This window comes from Candoia aspera, chromosome 3, assembly GCF_035149785.1.
Source record: "Candoia aspera isolate rCanAsp1 chromosome 3, rCanAsp1.hap2, whole genome shotgun sequence".
Taxonomy (NCBI): Eukaryota; Metazoa; Chordata; class Lepidosauria; order Squamata; family Boidae; genus Candoia; species Candoia aspera.
In genome coordinates, this window is record NC_086155.1 from 54359932 (window position 1) to 54372233 (window position 12302).

Consider the following 12302-nt stretch of genomic DNA (forward strand, 5'->3'; position numbering starts at 1 on the left):
TCAGCCAAATACAGAAAGCATGCTTTGCTCGATACTAATATAAATGAAAAAGCAGCTTCTTTGCCTTCATCTTACTTAAGGCAGATAGCTGCCTAAAATAAAATTGCATAAGCTCAGACTGCACATCCTGGAAGATGTGATACCACTCTGAGACCTAAACAGCCACAAGATGTCTCTCTGCTCCCAGGAGTTGATCAAAGCGCCAACAAAGCTTGTGATTTTATTCCTTTCTAATTTGCAGTTTCATGACTTCAGCACAAAAAAGCAAGACTCCATGCATTTTGTAACAGAAGAGGAGCAAATCTTCTTTGGGAAGAAGTTTTTCTTCCAATGTTCTGTTTGAAGAGTTTCAAGACAATTGACAAGTAACTTCATGAACTACCAAATGTGTTTCAACAGCATAGTTGAAACAACTTTCCCTGGCCCTGCTGGGAAATGCCACTTGGAAAGAAAGGGGAGTATTGTCATAGTAAAGATAGAAGGCGTGAAAAATACCTTTAGTCCTTTGAAGTATAACTGTACAGAACAAAATAATACAGTTAATTACTGGTCTTCTCTGAGTTAGTGTTCCACTCATGTAGCCAGCCAGCCTTGCTCTTCTCAAGGGTAATCTTGTTCCCCTTTCAGTATTTTTTCACTCCTTATTTGCCACGAGTTAATCAGCATTTTGTGACCAATTAACATATGCAATTTTCATTGGGCCAATTCCTCCCTAAGGCATTTTTATACACATACACACAAACAAACTTTCTGTACTTTTTGTACTGATGCAAAACTTGGGGTACTTGTATTTGTGCATCAATTTTGCTATTTTGGCTACATCAGAATTCATGATCAACTACAACTTCAAAAATGGAAGAGGTGGAAACTGCAACAAAGTTTATTCTCATACAGTAATAACAGGCCAGATCCACTATTTCGTCATAAACTTTATTGTGTTCTAAAAGAGCTGACTCAGACTGACTTGCTTCCCAAGGCAAGAACAATTCTGTTGTACTGAAGCAAACTACACTTTTTAACTGTCTCATCAGCACAGTGAAAGAAAAATCCCTGTGTCCCCCAAAGCACCCTGAGGGTAGAAAACTAGCTGATAGGATGTTTGATAATCACTTACCTTCTCTGCAACCGAAGAGAACATCAAGTTTTTAGGAGTTGTATCTGTGACACTACTGCTGTTCCTCAGCATGCTGCTGCTAAAAGCAGTTGTATTACTTTGCTGATCAGGAGGGCTGGCCCTGGCTACCAACATTTTACTTCCGTTGAAATCTTTCCTGGTCAGACAGTTTAATATGTTTGTTCTGCTGTTCTGTTTTCAGAGGCCTATCCCAGAAAACAAGAGAGGCAGATGTGTTGTCCTAGAATCTTTAGCCTTTGACAAGCTAAAGAGATACCGTATACAAGTTGACTTGGGTAATAAAGAGGATGCACCTGTGAGATCTCAGGAAAAGATGCAGCTTTTTTTAAGGAGCTGCTAACAGAGGAGCATCCTCATGCATGCTCCTAATAACCTTTTCCTGTTCAAATCAGGATTGTGGCACAGCTCTACAAGATAACAATCTAAAGCCCAAGGAACAGGAGTTCAGTTTCACATGCTGCTAAAGAACCCGAAGTCCTCTTGTGCTAAGACTATTCCAAACAATCCCTTTTATGACACAAGATAAACTAGTAGGAGACAGGCAGGCAGGCAAACAAATGTGATAAATCTTCCTTGCTCGGACTATTATGATATCAGAGCCAACTGAAAGAGGCAGAGAAACAAACAGATGGGAGAGACTGCAAGAGCCTACAAGACATTTGATGCTTCTCTTGGCCTCCCATAGTGACATGTTCCTGCCTAATTTGAGACAAAAAGGCTCTGGATTCTACTCCATCTAGGCCAGTGTTTCTCAAATTTGGCAACTTTAAGATGTGTGGACTTCACCTCCCAGAATACCCCAGCCAGGAGAATACCCCATGGCTGGCTGGGGAATTCTGGGAGTTGAAGTCCACTCATCTTAAAGTTGCCAAGTTTGAGAAACACTGATCTAGGCACTCTGTCACATCTGACAATGATTACATAGAAATAACTAGATTGCAACTGCAGCCGTAACAGAGGAAGCGTATTTTATCCTGGATAAGTGAGTATATTTAACATTTCAGGGTTTATTCATATTTCTGGAGATTAGTTAGGCAATCATTTTTTTTATAGAAGATCTATGCTTAATCAATCTGTCATCCCAATCTTTTCTACCCTAATCATAATGAAGTCTGTCTGCAACTTTACTACAGCTTGAAATGCAGAGCCTTAGCTGGTTTGCTAGTCCATGCATTGCTAACGGAAATCCTTCCACTTTATTAATCCCCTTCAGCTCATGCATATCTGAGTAAACCTTTTCTTATTACATGTACCTAGGCTATTTCTTATTGACTTGTTTAATTACAGCCTTAAATAAACTTACTTGGCTCCCAGTGAGGCAAATAAACCCCCCAATGTCACTGATGTGAAGTTGGTTAAAAAAGGTGAACATTCCCTCAATTTGAGCTCAGTCTTTGGAGTTCATAGTCACTTATTCATGCTAAACTTCAAAAGACGGATTAATTACTAAAGTGAGTATTAATGTAAAGTTAATATAATTCTGCACCTAAAATTAAGCAGAGAACTAATCCATATACTAATCAGAACATTCTACTCTTCAAAATAAATAATTCAATATGGTATAATTAATTGACTTAGGACAACAAACCGTAACTTATGATAGCCCCCATAACAGTTAAATTTACAAATCTGAGATGTTGCACCCAACTATGGCCTACCCCAAATCAGACACCACATATCCAGGAGTTGATGCTAGATGTTATGTGGCTGCATCTTATGCATCTGCTCAAAGCTATCTATACATTCACAGCAGCATTAAAATAGGGCTATAGGCCTTAGTTGCTCCAAGTGTATAAAAAGGAATCAGTCACTGGTCTTCATGCTTCAGAGCTGCTTTGGGTTAGCCCACACTATGAACCAATACATTCAAGATACTGCTCTGGATGCAGTTCATCCAATTCAAAGTTTTCAGTTTGCCTACATGCCATCAACCATGGCACACCATACTGTATTGCCTTTTGCCCAAACCTACAGGAATTACTGAGTAACTGGACCTCCGTAACTCAAAGCACCTTTGGGCTATCTCAAATCATACACTGACACATGCAGGAGAGTAAATATTGATATGATGGGACTGCATGTTGAATAGATCAAAACTTTTTTTATGTACACAGTACCATAACCCATATCTGCCTGATGTCCTGGTTTGACCAGTAAAGTCCCAGCTTAGGATGGGTTATCCTGCTAAAAAACAACAACAACCCACAACATAGGAAAATCACCATTTTTACAGAGGATAAGGAAGAAGAGCTGAAATATAAAAAAATGACTTCCAGTATGGCGGCGGTGGCGGCTGCTACCACCACAGTCATAATGTTACTGCTGTACAGAAAGCTTTAGGCCAGACAAGAGGTTGTCCCATCACAGCAAGGTCATGAGGATGTGTAGTTATGGTGGCCCAATTGTTTGGGGATGTAAATATCCTGCTATTAATTTCTCCCTGTTTTTGGTATGGCATGCTATTACTCACAGGACTCCTAGTATACCAAAATCTGTAATATGGATGAGATGCACCCCCATCACATCCAGGAGAATCTATTTGACATGGGAAAGTTAGAGTGTTCTGATCATTGAGATATATGATATGGTTTCAATCTATACTTAATTTTAGATATAGTTTATATCGACATTAGCTTGATAACCATTTTGATCACTGATCTGTCTAGGTATTGTATGAATAAGTAAGAAACTGGGTATAAGTAACCAACTTGGGTTGTGGAAACTCATGAAAAAACACATCAAACAAGGTTGGGTATACCTTGAGCCAGTTAACTGTGGAAAATAACTATGTACAGCAATTAGGCTCTCTGCCCAACTCACACATTGTTTTATAAACATCCGTTCATAATACAGGCTATGCTGCACTATTGCATACTTGCAACCCACCACCAGGGAAATTAGTTCCAGCTTTATGGGCCAGCACATTTTAAGCAAACACACCAATTCTTATGGGGAAGGATGAAATGGGTTCACACCGCTCCCCTCACATACCTCTGCCTAATGAAATATGATTATTCCTTCAGGAGCAGTTATACATGGCTACAACACTGGCTTTGCACTTGAATTGGTCAAGGCTTTTATAAATAAATAGAACTGAGCACTCTGAATTAAAAAAAGAACAAAATGAATAGATAACAATAATGTCTTATCACAGTTACTTCTCTAAGTCCAAATTTGGTAGAGGGAAGACTTATGTTAAGAATTAGTATATGGTGAAGAATTTTCTCTTCTGAGAATTTCAACTGCCACTAAATAGCAAGCTTACTGGTAGCCTTTTAATGCTATTTTACTGCCTACGTTGCTCTACCACCCATTAATTATCTGTATTTCTCAGCCTGTTGTGTAACTTCTGATTTTCTTAAAAAGTATGAGCAAATGTAAACTACATACTGTATTAAAATATTAAGAGTGTAGGACCTTATTTTAAAGCTTGGAATTATAATGTCAGGAATACTGAAGTGGGCTGAACAATTATTTGCAGGTAGTGAAATACCATGTTACTAGACTGATAGAAAGGTCACTGTATCCTAATACCCACTCAGCCAGAACAGAAAACAACATTATCCAAATAATGAGAAATGGCACCAAAATGGAAGACATACCCATAACATCCACTGAAATTCTGCTGATGCTCACTGACCAGGGTGTCTACTAGTGATGGTGCCAATTGTTGCAGTCTTCTGAGACCATCTAATCCTAGGAACTATCTCTCACCCAGCTGGAACTGTCCAAAGAAGCTGAATGAGGGCCAAAACCCAGATGAAGTAATAGCAGCAAGTGGTCACTGTCCAGTCATAGGCCAATTTTAAATGAAACTACCAGATTAAAAAGGTCCTATGAGGTTAAGACATAACTGATTGACCCTTGTGGCCCCCAACAGATAAGCTCACCATTAAGGTCACCATTTAGTATGTAAAGTCTAAAAATTCTGATGATGAATAACAGACACCAGCTTGCTTGAGAGCTGTGACTGGTTTGAATAATGACTATAAGATATTTGCATCAGGGTTGGCAGAAAGAATGAAAAAAGTTTTACAAGAAATTATTCATCAGGACCAATGTGGATTTTTACCAAAAAGACACTTGAAAGACAATGTAAGAGTGGTCTTGGATGTTACAGAATATCGATAATATCATAACGAATGCCAAGCAGCTCTTATCTTTTTGGATGCAGAAAAAGCCTTTGATAATTTGAACTGGAGTTTTATGTTTAAAGTTTTGGAAATTATGGACTTTGGAGAATATCTTATTCAAGCAATCAAGGCAATTTATACACCACAAAAGGCAAATATCATTGTGAATGATGTATTAACTGAACCGTGTCAGATACAAAAAGGAACAAGACAAGGATGTCCTCTATCACCTCTGCTATTTATCTTAGTACTGGAAGTTTTAAACAGAGACATTAGAAGTAACGAACGAATAAAGGGACTAAAAATTAAACAAGAGGAATTTAAATTAAGAGATTTTGCTGATGATTTAGTTTTGATATTACAGGATCCCCTGGAAACGGCAGAACATCTGATGAAGAAACTGAAAGAATTTGGGTCATTGGCAGGTCCTACAAGTAAATAAACAAAAACCTAAAATGTTAACTAAAAATATGACCCTGTCCAATCAAGATTTATTGATGGGTAAGATAGGATTTCAGATTGGAAAAAAGGTCAGATATCTGGGGGTAATTTTGTCAATTAAAAATAGTATGTTATTTCAAATAATTACGTTAAAATTTGGACTGATGTGAAAAAAGACCTGATAAGATGGGGGAAATTGCAATTGTCTCTTTTGGGAAGAATGTCTGTGATTAAGATGAATGTTTTGCCTAGGATGTTGTTTCTTTTCCAGACTTTACCTATTTTGTCAACAGATTTACTGTATGTCAGGGTCAGCCTCGCTCCGAATAAGTCACGGACTCACTTAATAGGGATTAAGGATTTCCGGTTTATTGGAACGGAATGCTTGTCAGAAAGAAAAACGGGAATGGAGGCATGGTGTCCTGGTGTCCTGTTTATACCCCCTTGCCGGACCCCGGGCTCCTCCACCCTCCATTGTCCCCATTCCCCTGACTGGACGGGAGATTTAGATGTTGATGGGATTTGTGATGGTTGTTTGGGCGTTTTCCCGGCTGCCGTCTTTGTCCTATTGGTGCAGGTGCGTCCTCCGGGGCACAAGGCGTGAGTCCTTCTGTGTCTTCGATGCTTATCTGCATTACCTTGTGATGTCCTTCTATGAAGCTGTAGATCAGTTCATGGGTGTGGGTGCTTGGGTGATTAGTTGAGCATTGATTTGATTATATCCTTCCTCTTTTTCCTGATGATCATGATCCACGTTGTGAGGCTCTTGTGTGCCTTGCAACGGGGTCATGACACTGTACCATTTAAAGAATGGCAGAGAGATATTTCCAAATTTACTTGGCAAGGTAAGAAACCAAGAATTAAATACAAACTGTTACAAGATGCCAAAGAACGAGAAGGTTTGGGTCTGCCTAACTTGAAATTGTACATTGATGCCTGTTGTTTGCTTTGGATGAAGGAACGGATCACCTTGGAGAACAAGAAATTACTACAGCTTGAAGGACATGAATTAAGATTCAGGTGGCATGCTTATTTATGGTATTACAAAGTGAAAGTTAATAAGGATTTTAAAAATCACTTTATCAGGAATGCCATACTGAGAATCTGGAACAAATATAAGGTAAGGTTATCTCCAAATATACCTTTATGGCTGTCACCTCAGGAAGCATTTGTTAGAAGAGAAAATGTGGCAGCTATAAGTTGGTTAAAATATAAAGATTTGTTAAAGTTTGAGATGGGTGAACCAAAAATTAAAACAAGGGAAATGAGTTGGATGGATTTACATGTTATTGATTCACCTGTATATGCAATTGATAGAACATTTTAAATTAGACAAAAAGAACTATAAATTTGTTAATGAAATAACTCAGTTTGAAATGGACCTTTGTATAAATGATGAGCATGTTCTTACTAAGATGTATAAGATTTTGTTACAGATGAATATGGAAGATGAACAAGTCAAGGACTGCATGACTAAATGGGCTAAGAATTTTGGATACAGTATCATGTTGGATCAATGGGAGAATATGTGGATGAAAGGTTTGAAATTTACGCTGAATTATAATTTGAAAGAAAACTTCTATAAGATGATGTACCATTGGTATTTAACTCCTGATAAGTTGTCAGAAATGTATAATGGTATAACTAATGTCTGTTGGAAATGTTTACAGGGTGAAGGAACCTTTTACCATCTTTGGTGGACTTGTGAGAAGGCTAAAACGTTCTGGGATCAAATATGTATTACTATTCAAAAGATTCTTAAAGTAAATATACAAAGAAAACCAGAACTCTTTCTTTTGGGATTGATGGAAAAGGAATTAGAGAAACAACATGGAGTTTTGCTGTTATATATGATCACAGCTGCAGGGCTGTTATATGCACAACGATGGGAAGATCCACAAATACCTATGATTGAAGATTGGATTGTTAAATTAATAGATTTGGCTCAATTGGCTAAATTAACAGCTTTAATAAGAGAACACTCTTATTAAAGAGAACATTTCTACATTTATATTAACTTGGCAACCACTTTTGGAGTACTTGCTTGTAATAGAAAAAAATGATGTTTTGACTTTGGGTTTTAGAGATTAAATGGTTTGTAGTAATAGAAATAATGGTATGATAGGTTAACTAATTGTAAGAGATTAGACTTGTAAACTGACCTATATCTGTATCGGAGAAAGTCGGAAGTCACTTTCCATTTCTGTTTTCTTTCTATTGATACTTTTATAGTTTGTTTTTTCTTTAGTTCTGTTTTCTATCTATTCTATATTCTTTTTTTGTATCTTAACTAATAAAGTTCTATATATAAAAAAAGAGAGCTGTGACTGGTGTCAGTTTGCCTGGAGTTGGAATTTGCAGCCAGATGGAGGAAATACCAACCTTTGTTATGTTTTTTATTTGGATCTATCAGTAAAACAGGTTTTGGCATATAAAGGAAAAGAAGAACCTTTCAGACCAGAGCAATGGATTATGTGATACCACAACCTGCCTCTCCTAGTGTCATGTTCACCGTTTCAATGTGCTTGGTACATCGTAACGTTTCGCATGTCATTTGCCTGATACGTGTTTGATCTTGGGAGAGAGGAAGATTCCTCGTATCTGTTGGCTGCTGGGTTGGAATATGTTTGGGTTATCTCATGTGTTCAAGGTTGCTTTCCCAGGATGTGTGGAAAACGGTTACCAGCACCTGGGAGGGGGGTGGTTGCTATGGCTGGTAGGGGGGAGGGATTACGTTTGGAGCCGAGGGTTTTTAGTTTGTATTTGGCGCACTTTTAGTCATTCTCAGCTTTCTCTGTATCTGCCATAATTTCCCTAATAAATCAGATTTCATTTAAGTAACCTCTTGTGAGTCTGAGTGTTTGGGGTAGGCAACCATTACATAAAGCTGAGAATTCAAAACTTCAAATACCGCTGGCCCCTATCCAGGAAAAGACAGGTTCTTTCAATCCTGTGAGGGAGACTGCTGGCGATGACCGATCCAAATGTGCTACTCGTGGAGAGTGATGGGTTGAGTGAGGAAGAGCCCGACTCTACCATGATGCGCCCCGACAGAGCCCCCTGGGAGAACTCTCAGTGATTTGGGAGGAGGCGAGTTTGGGGTCTGAAGGCGAAGCTACGGGCATGAAGACCGCGCCAGAGACCACGGTCACGACCCCGGGCGAACTGGTCACCTGGGACGACAGTCGTGGGGACTTCTCAGAGGCGAGGGGCTCGTCCTGGAGGCAGAGATACCCGCTGTCCCCGACAGTGGTACAGGTGCCGCCGAGGGGGGACTCCCCCACTCCAGACCGAATTCGGGTGCTAGAGTCGAAGATGGACTCTCTGGAGCTCATTCTGCAGAAAATGAGGATGGACCTGAGTTCGCTGAAAGAGGTGCGGGAGGGGTCAAGCCAGCGGCATTCGACCCCTCCCTCCCAGGTACAGTCCCCGGAACGGAGAAGGGGAGCTCGCCTGAGGGGGACCGGGCTCCCAGGGTGGAACTAGCGTCGCCGCCCGTCCCTGAGCGGAGGCAGCCGGGAGCTGTCAAAGCAGCTGAACCGCCAGTGGGGGGGCACGGCCCGCCGGGCGGAGGACTGAGGGACTTCTCTGTCAAGTTCGATGGAGACCCGACAAAACTCTCATTCTTCCTGACGAACGCCAAGGCGTACATGGAAGAGTGGGGGTCGCTCTTTCACTCAGAAAAAGCGAAAATCATCACCATTGCCACCAAGCTTAAGGGGAGGGCAGCGGACTGGTATGTACAGATGTGCCAGTCGGAAGCCCCTGAACTGGAGAAATTTGACGAATTCCTCTGGGCCCTACAGCACCATTTCGAAGATCCACTAGCTAAGGAGCGGGCAAAGCGTGCCTTGAAAGAACTCAAGCAGGGATCGAGAACCGTGGCTGACTACACGCTGGAGTTTAAAGCGCTAGCGGTGAAGGTGGACGACTGGTCGCAGGCAACTGTAATAGAGTTGTTCAAGGATGGTTTAAACACCGAAGTGCTGCGCTGGTCGCTGGGGCGAGATGATCCTGACAGCTTGTACGGGTGGATCCAGCTCGCTGGAAAGGCTGAGCATGCCCACGAGGTGTTTGCGCAGAGACGGGTGACAAAGTCGGGGCGAGATGGAAAACCCACCCGCCCTTCGGGCTCCTTTGGAAGATCCGGACAACATTCGTGGGAAGAGGAGAAGGAGCGCCGTTACGCGAAGGGGCAGTGCCTGCGCTGTGGCAAGGAGGGGCACCGCGCGGCAGTGTGCCCGAGGGTGAAGGGCGAGGACCGGCAGGGAAAGTCGACTGCGAAGTCCCCCTCTCTGCCGAGGAAAATGAAAGCAGCAGTGGCTGACAGCGAGCTGGAAAGCGTGCCGTTCTACAGGGACGAGGGTGAACCGGAATTGCTGCAGCCAGCGGGAAACGCCAGCCACCTGCTCTAAAGGGCGCCGCAGGGCAGGTGGTAGAGGAGGGGCACGAGCCTGTGTTGGTGAGTGGCAACTATCGCATTCTCACTGTGAAAGTAAAGTTGGGATCCCGCTCGAAGACAATAGAAGTGTGGGCGATGATTGATTCTGGGTGCTCACGGTGCTTAATGCATCCCGACGTGGTAGCTGCCTTGGAGTTGCCCACCTTTCCGTTGCAACGACCCATAGCTTTCATCCAATTGGACGGATCCATGGCAGGGGGCAAACCGGTCACGCATTTCACCGGTTTGGTAGCCTTGCAAATGGGTAGCCACCGGGAAGGGTTGTCATTTGTAGTGGCTCCGGTGGGGGGTCCTTTGGTGGTTTTGGGTGTCCCATGGTTGGTCCAACAAAATCCTCAGATAAATTGGGTCTATCGAACTGTAACCTTTAGGGATGGATTTTATCAAGCACCAGAGGGAAACGAAGCCCCAGAGGAGGTGGTGGGGGTAGTGGCAGCTGCGACTCCGCAGTACCCAACCCCTCCTCTTGAGGGTCTACCAGAGGAATACCAGGCATTTGCTGATGTGTTTGGGGAGAAAGAAGCGGATCAACTTCCCCATCGGAAAACTGACTGTGCCATTGAGCTGGTGCCTAACACCCAATTGCCTAAGCCAAAGATTTACTCAATGACTCAGAAGGAACTAACTTTGTTACGGGAGTTTGTGGACAAAAACTTGGCAAGAGGGTTCATTGAACCAGCTAGCTCGCCAGTGGGGGCACCGGTTCTCTTCCGCCCGAAGAAAGATGGGACATTAAGACTCTGTACCGATTTCCGTGGGCTCAATGCAGTCTCAATATCAAATAAATATCCCTTGCCTTTGATAAAAGATATCACATCTGGCTAAGGGGAAAATCTTCTCGAAACTGGATTTAAGGGAAGCCTATTACCGTGTGAGGATCCGGGAGGGGGATGAATGGAAAACGGCATTCAATTGCCCATTGGGAGCTTTTCAATATAAGGTTTTACCGTTTGGTTTGGCTGGGGCCCCTGGGGTGTTTATGCAATTGATCAATGAAGTATTACATGAACATCTGTTTAAAGGGGTATTGGTCTACTTAGATGATGTATTGATTTATACTGAAACTCTGGAAGAACATGTACAGTTGGTTAAGCAGGTGCTTCGCAAGCTAAGGAAAGCTGAGTTGTATGCCAAACTGTCCAAATGTGCATTCCATCAAACACAAATTGATTATCTGGGGTACAGGATCTCAGATAAAGGCATTGAGATGGATCCTGCTAAAATCCAGGCCATCTTAGAATGGGAGAGACCCCGCACCCGCGGGCAACTTCAAAGTTTCCTGGGGTTCAGCAATTACTACAGGTTGTTCATAAAGGGGTTCACAGAAATAACTTTGCCCCTGACAGATTTGCTTCGGACGAAGGGGGTGGGAGAAACCCGCCGGGTAAAAAACCCAGGTGCGCTGCTTAGATGGACTCCGGCTTGTCAGGCGGCGTTCAATAAGCTGAAGGAGTCTTTTACACAGGAGCCTATTTTACAACACCCTGACCCCTCCAAGCCTTTTGTTGTTCAGGTGGATGCCTCTGATTATTCTACTGGAGCCCTGTTGTTGCAAGCAGATGGGGCGGGTTGTTTAAAGCCATGTGCCTACCTGTCCCGCAAATTCTCTGAGACGGAGAGATGTTGGCATGTGTGGGAAAAGGAGGCTTTTGCAGTCAAAGCGGCTTTGGACTCTTGGCGCCACTTGCTGGAAGGGGTTAATCATCCATTTGAGGTGTGAACTGACCATAAGAACTTGGAAGCCCTTAGTACCCCTCGCAAGCTGAGCCCTAAACAAGTTCGCTGGGCTCAGTTCTTTAACCGGTTCAACTTCAAACTGAAGTTTATCCCAGGGAAAAAGAACTTCTTAGCAGACGCGCTGTCCAGGCAACCCCAGGACTCCAGCTCAGCACCAGAGGTGGTCAGCACGCTGTGGACACAGCCACAACTGGGAATGCCGGCTGTGACCCGCAGCCAAGCCCGTGCGCAGCAGCCTGCCGGCAGTGATTCCACTCCGCAAGGCACCTTGTCCATTTCATCTCAATTGCAACAAAAGTTTCTAAAGGAGCAAAAAACTGACACTTGGTTGCTAGCCAATAGAGACAGTGTTACTTTTGACCGGGGATTTGCTTGGAAATCCAATCGTCTCTAT